Here is a 12204-nt window from a genome sequence, read left to right as displayed (position 1 = left end):
TTCTAATTAGCACAGTAGAGCTTTGTCTGGGTTGCAAACATGAGTCTAGGGAATGCTTAAGTTCAGTTAAACAAAAAGCCAAAGCTCATTTTCCTTAGTAAAGAAGGAACAGGTCAAACATATATTTATATTTTTATTGCAGTTGCACATAAAGTTGCAAGATGTAAAGCCCAAAAGCTTGGCCTTACATGCATGAGAACACCTTCCGTGTTCAAGCCTAGCTTCAGACAAGAGAGGCAGGCCCTCAGCAACCTTCATTCTAAGTTACAATAGGGCATGTATGCATTCAAATTTTAGGGTTTTTTACTACAGGAGTAAGCTGCTACGCATTTTGGTTTTCAGACTGTTGTTCTTCCCTAAGCCCCATTCCAACCCTCCTCGGTGAAGTAACCTCAAGTGCGGTATGAGCATAATGTAAGTTCTTTTACTACCCTGAGCGCTACCTGCAAGTTTCAGAAAGACCTACAGTTGCCTGAAAGTTACAGGTGAGAGTCATCCCTGGTCCTGCATACGTTGATTTTGCTGTTATCACTGTTTCAAACACAGTAACTCCTTTCCTAGGGAGTTATTCTCTCCCTGCAATTACTGCTTTATCCCATCTATCCAAGCTCTTCCTGCTAGTTTCTCCACTTCTTTCCAGATGTAGTTTGATTTTGGTTTTATTTTGGTCTCCTGTTGCCTGACTGCTGCTTACTGAGCCAAGGATGGCAGCACAGATGGAGCTCCCATGTACCACACCAGTGGTAATGGAAAATACCCACTGAAGCTTCCTCCAACAAATCTGCACAACATACAGGCAATATCCTCTCTATAAGCCATATGAAACTGAGGTAACTCAGAGTAATCATTAAAAAGCAAAAATGCCAATGTGCATTCCACTTCTGCATCTTACTGGTCCTGACACAAAAGTCTAAGACGGAAAGTAATACATGTTTTAATTCAAGAACTGACCAGTTAATTTATCCATTTATCTTCACTTGTTTTGACATGAACAGTTAATTTTCAGTGCAGAGACCAAAGTGGCCCTTTTCTCATCCTGTCCTCATCTGCTGAGCTTGAAAACATTTGGTCCTTTGACATTTAACAAAGCTGAACACGATCTTTTGGGGTTGGGGAATTTTGGAGGGAAGTGAGGAACGGGTGTTGAAACATCCAGTGAGCACAATTTGGAAAATACTGAGGATGCTAAGCATAAGAAGTTGAAAACTACAAGGACTGATTCTCCTTTTTAGCTCTACAAAATAAGCATTACCATTCATTTAAGGATAATGTAAACCATATTTCATTGACTCAAACTCCAGCTGCTTACAAACAGTAACTCAATCACTGTCTAAAGAAACTGAGGTTGGCATTAGAAGAAAAGATTGTTGACCATGTGGATATAAGCTCAGGAGGACAAGTCCAGAATCCTCAGCCCTCCAGTATAAGGGGAGTTCTCTGATCCAACAGTAAGAATCATACAGATCACTAATATTTTACTATTGATTACTGAACATCTAAGTTGCATGCAGTGCTTGTGACAATAGTTTTTAGTAACACTTTAACTAAGGCCTTCTTAAATGTTCATTCTTATATGTGAAAATAATTTTAACTATTTATAACTTAAATATTTACCTACTGCTCTTTATTTTTGGAAGACTAAACTTCAAGTTGGATTGATATTATTAAACCAGATTTGTCATATGGCCCACTTATCAACACAAATGACATAAAAGATGCTCAAGCACTAAGTTACTGATTTTTGACACAGTGTCATCTGTGTTCACATCTGTAATCAGAGAACCAACAGCTGAACCACTATGCTCCTTCCAGGAAAATTAACTTGGCAAAGCAATGCAAAGAGTTTGATAAAAACGATTCACACAAAATCAGATCAATAATCTGTTGTCCTAATTAACACTAGCTTGGTTTTTCTGAACAAGCTCCAACACAGAAGTTCAGCACGATGCCAGGGGAGTTATATAAAGGCTGAGCCTGTCTTTCCTCTGGGTGTAGACTGAGCCTTGATACATGGGGTTTTTAAGAGAGTTAGAGATTGGTGGTAGCTGTGACTACAGCATAAAGTAATTACTAGTAAAGTGTCCACGTGCTTTACCCACCAATTCTGTACTAGTCACCTTTCTGCCACCAAAGGCTGTCTGGAATATGGCCCCACCACATTGCTTTAAAAAGGGTATATATTCTCATCCACATTTCACACACTGGTAAACTGAGGTGCAGCAAGGTGAATGGTCTGCTGTTTCGGAAGGGGGTGTCAAACACCTGCAGTAAACATGGATTTTAATAGGATCTGGAGGAAGCTCAGCAGTTCTGAAAACAAGCCCAGAAGACACTTTGTAGGAAAGGTTTAAAATGACCTTTCGCCACACAGTGCTGTGGGCACCTAATGATGCTATTCGGCTGTTCCACATCACTTACAAGCTAATACAATGCTTCACTGCACTCTGGACGTTCTTACAAACAAAAGGCTTTTCCCTTTCCTGCTTTCCCTTCTCTCTGTTCCGCCCCACCTAAGTGCTGGCCAGAACCCTCTAGTGTGGTGGGTGTCTTTGGAGCAGTTAGGACAACGTGACTTGTAGGACTCCCCCATTCCTTCACAACCGACGGGGAAGCACTAGTGGCAAGCAATCTTGGGAAGGGTGGAGGGAGGGTCAGAAGACGAAAGCCGAGCTTCCAAATCCTAATTACAGTTAGCAGGAATTAAGTAATAGTCACTAACCTCTTCGGCTCACAGAGGAGAAACGTGATCCTGTTTAATTCAACTCTGCTCCCTGCAGCTCCTTCTTATACAACGCTCTGCAGCTCCACCATATCAGTGTACCGCACGCCCTGTCGCTATCATTGCAGCAACACCCCCTTTGGCCTGGAATCCAATAAGGACACTATAGGGGCGGGCTATAGCCAGAAGCAGCTGCAGAAAGGCTGGTGCAGGCGCTGAGGCTGGGAGCTGTTAGCCTAGAGAACACCAAGAAAGCTGCACATGGCTAGCAAGGGGCTGACACCTCACTGGGTACCTGTGCAAGACCCCCAGTTAAGCCCCTCTCAGCGGTCACCCCAGCCAGGCACTACCCAGAGCCCAGTCATGCAATGCTTACATGTGTCCACCCAGCTGCATCCCTAGGATTTATGCTGCATACTGAGTCTGTGCTCAGAAAATCAGGAGTTTCAGCACAGACAAGTAGACAAGAAATCATTCTGTGCCTGGCTGTGCCTGAGCAGGCGGTATACAGAAAGGAGCTGCTGGAACAGCCCAGGACATGTGTTACACAAGCTCTTACTCAAGACCGTCTCACTTCCTACAGGCATTGTTTCCTGACCCATAGCATATTGTGCAGAAGCACTAGCGTCTCCCTGCCACATCTACTCCAAGCCTCTTTACTTAGTTTCTTATCTACATGCAACAGGACTTTCAGCTGCCTCTTTCAGGGCTTGGGAGATAAGAACCTGTAAGGGTGCAGCTATTCTCCCCTGGGCCAGTCATTGCTGCAATAAACAGTGTTTGAAATGAGGATCCATCTGAATTCCACAGGTCATTCTATACCATGCTGATGTTGGGCATTTACAGACTATGACAGAATCTAAACCGGTGTCACACTGGGACTACAGGAACAAAGGATCAAATCCTGTACTCATCCACCTCCAACATAAAGTAGAAATAACTCTGGGGAAATCATTAACTATTTTCTTTTGCACCTCAGTGTGTTCAGTCTGTGTCTGGCAAATCTTGGGCCATTCTATGTAAATAGTAACCCCAGAAGCCTGTCTTCTTCCTCTAAACCGCAGAAATCCAACGCAGCTCCAGATTCCTTAAATTTGTTATTCTGAAATCCTGCAGGTTGTGATTGTAAGAGTAACATGCCCTTCTTTTCATCTATTCCCACTCATTCCTGCTCATCAGCTAACTTCCTCATCAGCAAGACTTCAGGAACTCACTTGGCCTCCTCCCAGCAAACTGGCTTTTCCAGGGTCACAATTTCTGAGCCAGTTATAAAGTTTAAACTCATGCAAAACGTCCATGGTCTGACATATAACTTCAACTGAACATAGGGTTTATACTGACATTACTATGCAGGATGTTTCAAATATGTTGCAGGCTTTCTTCAGAATTCTTTTCTTCCCCTTTTAAGACATCATATTACCACAAGCTAAAGCACTGATCTATGTATCAGCAGTTTTAATTATAGTCATTACACAGCTGCAGTAAGGAGGAGCTCCAGAGGGTAACTTAAGTACTACATACAAGACTAATGAACAGGAATTTTCAAGTCTATCAAAGCATGAATGAAGATCTACAACATATGTATGCTATTGCATAAAGGAGGATTAGCAGGCCAGGAGATATGGCATTTAAAGATATACATGGGTTCAACATATGGGACTGCTAATGACTAGCATGTGACTGTATTCTTAGCATAAAGTAATTAATCAATTAGCACATGATAGGAAACCATAGGGAACAGCAGAACATATGAAAGAAGGCATATGGGAGCAATCAGAGGCAGATGTAACTCAGAGCCTTTGGATTCAGTAACCCTGCTCCCATTCGTACAGCCACATGTTCCACAGGATGTGGGACCTGCCTGATCTCATCATTAACCTTGTAGAAAAGTTAAAAACCCTACTTTCTGGATGAATCAGCTCCCAAAACCAGGTGGGAGTGACAAGCAGCTGAACAGGAAGGTACAACTGCCTCTTCCCACCACAGTGTAGAGTTTGGTTAGCTTAAATGAGTAAGGTAACTACTTGCTGTTTGATCCCTGTATACAGCCTTGAGCTCGCTCTGCCATAGGTTTGTTGATTTATTCAGGTAGCTAGATAACAAACCCAACATTTAACTGAACTCCAGACCTGGGGAGCTGGGGAGAGAGCATTTCCTCCAGAGATGGAATGAAACATGGGCTCTGAAGGAATCATTTGTGGCTTTGAGATGAGCTGCTGGCATGGCAGGAGAAGCTAGGGTCCCAGGGTAGTCACAGTGGGCAGGGGGAAATTCCAATCTTGGAAAAAGCAGCAGGAATAACCCCCAGTGTGGACATAGCTTCACTAGCATATCAATGTCTTACACCGTCTATTTATCTTTCCATATGGAAATAGCAGAGAGAGTATTATAAATGACTAGTACCTTTCAATACCAATAAAACTTCACTGGAATTGGATAGATATTGTACAGCTTTCACCATTGTAAAATTACAAGGAGAATGGCTGCAGGGGTAATTAGGCCAGCACAGGCATAGCTGGGAACCGTAGACAGGCTTTTGGCACAAAATCCTTCTTCAGGTCTGAAATGTATGAAACAGACTTTTTAGACAGTAATTAGATATGTAGGAGTCAGACCACCCCTGAAGGTAAAGACAAAGAAGAGACATTAGTTGAAAGGCAGGAGGAGAGAAAGAAAGGTTAAAACCCCTGCATCTTTGCATGCAAAACATCCTCTTGACAGGGCTTCTTAGGAGCATAAAAAAGAGTTCCCACCAGGCTGGGCCACCCGCTCCCTTTTTTGTCCTGTATTTCTCATTGTCTGTGGTTTTCTGGCCATATCTGCACATTGTTTTGCTCTGCTGATTGTCTTTCCAGACCATGTTTCTCCGCGCTCCCACCTTCCACAGTCCCACGAGGGGTACAAGTCCTAGCAAGCAGATGTATTAATTACCTTCAGCTACAACCTTGCAACCTCTCACTTGTCAATTATATTGTCAGGCACAAGTGAGCAATGCAAAGCAATGTCATCATCATTCCGATGGTAGTTGACTGACAATTACTAGCAGCCCGCCATGGGAATAAACAGTTTTATTTGGGAGAATCCAATAGCAGATAACATTGCACTAAATCACAGTGGTAAGCCAAAAAGCATAAATAAGAAGCTGGAAACTACTTGGATAAGTGAACAAACTGGCTTGGCAACAGCCCTGAGGACAATGGCTGATTCAACTCCTCATCCAGGAAGCATGTACCATAAGTATCAAGGCAAGCGTGAGGCTGAGGAACAGGAGCACTCTGAAATGACTGGTACACTCATCATTTAATTTCAGATGAATCAAACCCATGAGCCAAGGCTCAGGATCCTGTAATCCAGCAGCAATCACACACACTTCACAAATGCTACAGCCTAAGCGCTGAGCTCAGGGACAGCCCGCTTGGATAAACTCCGGCAGGGACACCAGCTTATGTGCTACAATGAGGAGGGATAAATTTGGAATGAAAAAGATAAGCTAAGGACAGCAGTAATTAAGTTTAATAAGCGTATCGGGGCGTGGAATCAGATCATCAGATTAGATCCAGAGAGTTTTCTTTGGGCATTGCTGGAAAGACACAGAAATCATAGAATCATAGAATAGTGAGAGTTGGAAAGGACCTTAAGATCATCTAGTTCCAACCCGATTCTGTTTGGGTTTTTTATTTTAATGCATAAGGGTGTTTTTACAGTATCCACTGGCTTGGGACTTCGCCTGGAAGAATAGTGGAACCCCACAAAAGCAAGCTGATGGCAGAAAAAGGAAGCAAATTCAGGGGTGTTCCGCATTACCAGCATGGAGCTGACTGAGGGGATGTGGGTTAGAGGGAACCTTACGCTTCGGCACGGAACCGCAGCCGCCTCCTCACAGGCTTGCCCCCATTCACTCCCACAGCCGCTGCTGAGGGGTCACCCTCCACCTCAGGCGAGGAGCGCGGGGCACAGAGCGGGGGCACCCCCAACCCTGACCCCGAGGAAAGAGACCCTCACAGGCATCCAGGTTAACCATGGGCGAGCCCAACACCGCCCGGCAGCGCCCCCTGCCGCGCCCCGCCGGCACCGCAGCCGCGGCAATGGCGGCCCCCGTGTGAGCCGTTCCACCGATCACCGCTGCCGTGAGTGCCGTGGGGTAGGCGGGCCCAGGGCGCGGGCACGACCCTTCGGTGGGGCCTCATCGTTCCCTCCCTCCCTCTCTTCCTCCGCCCCTCCCCAGAGTGAGCGGCACCGTGGGCAGGCGGGTTCGGCGCTGCACAAAATGGCGGCTGTGGTGCGGGAGGGGACTGTGGAGCAGCCGGGGCCCATGGTGGGCGCGACAGGCCCCGGTGGCTGTGGGGAGGCAGCGGTGGCAGGGGGATCGGCGGTCACTTACAGAGGTGGTGGGGTGAAAACAGGCACCAACCGTGTGGCATCGCGGTGAGGGAAGCTCTGCAGCGAGGAGGCCGCAGCAGTCTGACAGGCGTAAGAGGATGAACGAGTATAGTAATTACACCTCGCCGTGCAATTACTGGGGCCGTGTTAATGGTAATTGCACTTTAAGTACATCTCACCACTTCTAGAGGTGGGATGTGAGGCAAATTTATCAAACAAATACAAACAAAGGCTGATACACAGAAAATACTCAAGCTGCTGTAAAGACCACCACTTCTAATGCTGGTTTCACATACTTAAATATGATTTCCAGAGCCAGTGGTGCCCAGGGGAGCATTGCCACCTCCTCTTGAGGGTTTGAGGTGATGGAAGCACAGGATGCCATCACTTCTGCCCCAGAGGACCATAATAAGTAGCATCCCTTGGGCTGAGGTAAGATTTAAAACAGGGACAGGCCCACAGTACTCTGCGCTGTGGAAACCCCAGTGCAAGAAGTACAGCTAGTGGGAATTTAAGTAGGGCAAGCATCAAGCAAGTCAGTTGCAGTAAGTCCTTCACATAGTAAGAAAACTACAGTCAAATTTGCTTTGTCATTCAGGTACAACTGGGAGAAGTGATCAAGTTGTCTCAGGTGTGTTTAATATTCTGGCACTGCAAAGAAAAGAAATTACTGTTTCTCTGAAGATTGAGACTCCAATTTAAGACTAGCTTCATCAGCAGAGCAGATAACATTACCCATGTTCCTTCATATTGGTAAGTCTAGTTCCTCCTGCCTCCCAGCCTAGCTACTTTTAACTCTAATTACTTGCTGCTGATTCATATGAGCTCTTAAAAGTGCAAGGAGAGAGCATGAGGTATGATAGGGGGCTGGATTGCTTCTTTCAGAACTAGTTTTTGTTAAAATGAAGTGCTGAAATGGACTGAAACTGATAAACTGAACTGAAACAAAAAAAATGAGCCTCCCCGCTTAGGCCAGCCTCATGGGCTGGAGTAATAGCGGGCTGTGACAGCAAGATGGCCCTATTCCACCGCCCAGCTGTACATCGTGCTGTACCTCCTGTATCACGGTTAGGGATCAACTGCCTGTTTGAAAGTTGGCTTTCTGGACATGGCATACACCAAAGCTGCACAGGCCAGCAGAAAGGAGGGAGAAAGGGGCATATGTACCCCTTCCAGGAGTAACTCACAGCTGCACTTAAATACAGCATTGAACTACACTTTCTCTTTGTTTTGAGTCTAAGTTCTAACTCAAATTTGAACAGTAAGCTGATGTTTCATATTGCACAGGAGTCCATGTTGAGGGTACTTAAACCTGAACAGGGGTGTGGTAGAGAAAGATGCATGTGTGTTGACAGATAACAAAATAACTGCTTTTCTGGCAGCTTAATGCCTAGAGATCCTTTTGTCTTTGTTGAGACTTGACAAGAATTGCTGCCCTCTTTATCTCAACATAGTAATTTAAAGTGCTGAAACATCCAGAATGAGCCAAATTCTATCAAACACAAAGCACAAAGAAAAGTCATCTTAAAACAGGCAATGTAAGCTATTTTAAAGTTGTTGCATTTATTCCCCAGGGAAGAAAGGATTCAGCTCAAGAGGGGGGTAAAGGTGTTAATCAAACTTAATGTGTCATTTTTTTATTAGAAGAGCTTGAATTTAGACTACTGTAAATTGAACAAAAAACATGGAGAATGGAGATAAGGAGCTTTTGGGATTAAAAGAAAAAATAACCCCCAAACCCTTCATTAGTATCTTACAGCTTTTTCTAAGAAGTACTTTGTTGTTGCAGTTCTGAAATTAATGAAGTGTGCATGGATTATTACTGCACATATTTTACCTTCAAAGCTGTTTATTCCCCAGAAGTCAGAGGCTTTGTATGTCTGTTAATATAGTACTTTCCAGGCCACTTTTCTCATACAAACTTCTGGGTTTTGACTCAATGCCAGAGGAGTAAAAGGAACAAAATAACATCCTTACATTTGCAGCTGTGACCACAACATAAAATCGAGCAGGAGGAAGAGCTGATGCTGGGGTTGTTTTCGCTACATTTAAGGCACCTTAAGTGTTGGAGCTCACACAAAGAGACAGGCCCACACATGCCCTCCCTAGCAACATGGGTTTTAGGGCACTTGGCCTTTCTTTTTCTACCTGCTTAGTTTAGCAAGCACAGGTGAATGCAGCTTATCTGTTAACAATATAGTTCCATGTGAGCATTCTTTATGCACAGCAGTTTCTCTTACTTGTCTGTACTACCTTACTTAGTCTGCAGCACATACCTTAGAGCAGCTCCAAAGATTATTTTAGTGGCAGCCCAACTTGTGATTGGTTCAGAGAATTGGGAGGGAGCTTTAGATACAGATCCAAAGGCCACATCAGCTCTAGCCTGTTTTTGTGCAGACACCTCACTGCTTCTGCAAACCCCAACTGTAAAAGTGCCACAGAAACAGAAGTCAACAACTGATGTGTGAATACTTGGATCCTGAAATATTGTTATATTCAAGTGAGGGGGAAGGGAGAGGAGGAAAAGGAACTTAGCTAGATCTTTATTTGTCTGTACTGCTGTTAGTGACTCACAGCTTTGAGCTGTGATTTTGCTAACTGAAGAGGCTGCAGAAAAAGGCTGTATTGTTTCCCAGTTTCTGGAAGTAAGCAGCAGTTACATGACCATAAAGCTAGTGTGGGAGCTACCTTCTTGAGGGTGTAGTCTTACATTTTGTACTCAGCATATCACAAGGAATAGAAGCTGTTTGAGAGTGTACTTCTGAAAAGTTACACTAGAAAACTTGACATTTGACTAACATGGTTCCAGCTGTCAGTTCAGCATTGCTTCTGAGCCTTTCCCCTGTTATGAACAACTTGAAAAGCATCACCAGCTACTTCTATTGCCATTTGCTTTTAAGCATGTTTCAGAGATGCTTTCTGGCATTAGCATTTTCAGTCAAGTGACAGAATATTTCCATCTAGTGGGGTGTTGGGTTTTTTTTGTTTTAACAACTGCACAGCAGTAATAACAGTTGTATTTAACCCTCCGCTTTTCCACAAAGGCAGAGTAATTTGCTTTTCTTAGTAGGTATATGTTTTCATTAAGTGATTGCACAGCACACTACTAGCTAACATACATAGTCCCTGTTTCCAGAGCTGTCTCAGAGTACTCTGCATAACCTCAGTACACATCAGATAACTTGGAGGGGTTTGCCCTGCCTTTCTCACCCCTCCCCACACCAGATAAAAAGCCATTCCTGCTATTAATTTGATCACTACACTAAACATAGTAAGCCCAATTATTCATTACCTAAAAATGGATTCAGCCATCACATTATTAAGACCTCTCAAAGATCAAACTGGAGGCGCATGAGCAGGGAATGTTTTCCTTTTTCATATCTGTAGCTGTATCTGTTTAGAAGAATAGCTTTGTAAGCTTCTCACATTAACTAATAAAGAGATAGAAATCTTCCACATCCTTGTGTGCCTTCTCCAGATGCAGATTAACTTCATTAATGGCAGCAGTTATCTCCCAGTCTGTCTGGCAGGTGTTGATCTATGCTCCAGCACTAATGTAGATTCTTGCTTTGATGATGCTAAATGCATTAGAGCCCAGAGTGTTTTTCTGAAGCATATTGTCTCCATGTACTGCACTTTGACTTGAGCTTGAAGTTTTCATATGGACCAACAGGCAGCACCATGGGGAATCACAGAATCCCAAGGGTTGGAAGGGACCTTGAAAGATCATCTAGTCCAACCCCCCTGCAAGAGCACGATAACCTAGAGTACATCACACAGGAACTTGTCCAGGCGGGCCTTGAATATCTCCAACGTAGGAGACTCCACAACCCCCCTGGGCAACCTGTTCCAGTGCTCTGTCACTCTTACAGTAGAGAAGTTCTTCCTGATGTTAACGTGGAACCTCCTATGCTCCAGTTTACACCCGTTGCCCCTTGTCCTACCACTGGATATCACTGAAAAAAACCTAGCTCCATTATCCTGATACCCACCCTTTACATATTTGTAAACACTGATGAGGTCACCCCTCAGTCTCCTCCAAGCTAAAGAGACCCAGCTCCCTCAGCCTCTCCTCATAAGGGAGGTGTTCCACTCCCTTCAACATCTTTGTGGCTCTGCGCTGGACTCTTTCAAGCAATTCCCTGTCCTTCTTGAACTGAGGGACCCAGAACTTGACGCAATATTCCAGATGCAGCCTCACCAAGGCAGAGTAGAGGGGGAGGAGAACCTCTCTTGACCTACTAACCACATCCTTTCTAATGCACCCTAGGATGCCATTTGCCTTCTTGGCCACAAGGGCACATTGCTGGCTCATGGTCATCCTCCTATCTACCAGGACCCCCTAATACTTTCCACAATTCATAGGTGGGAAAGTCAAGAGTAGGCAAGAGCTAATCTATACAAAGCACACACACACAACCCACATAGTGGGAACACAGACCTCAGCATCAGGTATTTTGATTTACAGAACTGTACTTATTCCTAATGTAGCTGTAGCCAGCAGTAATTATATAAGAGCGATCAGTCTAGCATTAGAATAATTAGAAATTGATGTATTGAGCTCTCCCAGAAGGAACACCCATAAGGAGCAGGAATGTGTATACGGTAGATCCAACAGAAGGCTTAACGCAGTCCCGAAGACCTCACTTCAATGCTTTCCAGTCTTGAGCCCTCTACAGGAGTCTCCACAACTGGTTGTATGATAGTGATGAACACCACAAATTGAAAGTGTAAACACAGAGTGGTGCACTGAGATCTGGACTACTTGAACAGATATGCTCACCTGAACAGCATTCATTAGAATGTAATATGAAAAGTCATTCACCTGAGCCAGGGAAATGTATGTAGGGCACTTACTAGGTAGAAGAAAATAAGACACTCAGAACGCAGGGACATTTGTAGATAAAGGGTGACTAGAGTGCTTAGCAAGAGCTCATTTTGGCAGGTTGTGGGTAAAATAATACAAATCTTGCCAGAGACACGAATTAACAGATTTGTGTCCAGTTCATAAGAGAACCACAAAATTAGTGTTCACATTGAAACCAGGCACAGAAACATTAAGTCGGAAGATCAGAGAACTGCAAGAACCTACTCTGGAAAGCATG

General features: G+C 44.3%; 2 protein-coding genes across 10 annotated transcripts in view; one reads left to right on the top strand and one right to left on the bottom strand.

Annotated features, from left to right (window-relative positions):
• BLVRA (biliverdin reductase A) overlaps window positions 1–12204 on the bottom strand; it is a 46513-nt gene that overhangs the window by 28923 nt on the left and 5386 nt on the right. The window contains exon 1 of one of the 7 annotated variants that reach the window (XM_031047153.2): window positions 9376–9513. The exons of 2 other annotated variants lie outside the window; for them this stretch is intronic. The gene's annotated coding sequence lies outside the window, so the exon portion shown is untranslated. Of the gene's footprint in view, window positions 1–2719; window positions 2830–5122; window positions 5142–7100; window positions 7192–9375; window positions 9514–12204 lie in introns of those variants that run through there. 4 more of the 7 variants (XM_031047158.2, XM_031047155.2, XM_031047157.2 and 1 more) reach the window with 4 other exon arrangements.
• COA1 (cytochrome c oxidase assembly factor 1) overlaps window positions 6776–12204 on the top strand; it is a 52977-nt gene continuing 47548 nt past the window's right edge. For 2 of the 3 annotated variants that reach the window (XM_034061293.1, XM_034061292.1), the window contains exons 1-2: window positions 6776–6846; window positions 7698–7852. The gene's annotated coding sequence lies outside the window, so the exon portion shown is untranslated. Of the gene's footprint in view, window positions 6861–7697; window positions 7853–12204 lie in introns of all 3 variants that reach the window. The other variant, XM_013128514.3, reaches the window with a different exon arrangement.

Source organism: Melopsittacus undulatus, chromosome 1, assembly GCF_012275295.1.
Source record: "Melopsittacus undulatus isolate bMelUnd1 chromosome 1, bMelUnd1.mat.Z, whole genome shotgun sequence".
NCBI lineage: Eukaryota > Metazoa > Chordata > Aves > Psittaciformes > Psittaculidae > Melopsittacus > Melopsittacus undulatus.
Note: the sequence above shows the minus strand (reverse complement) of the source record. Positions and strands in the feature narration are given on the sequence as shown.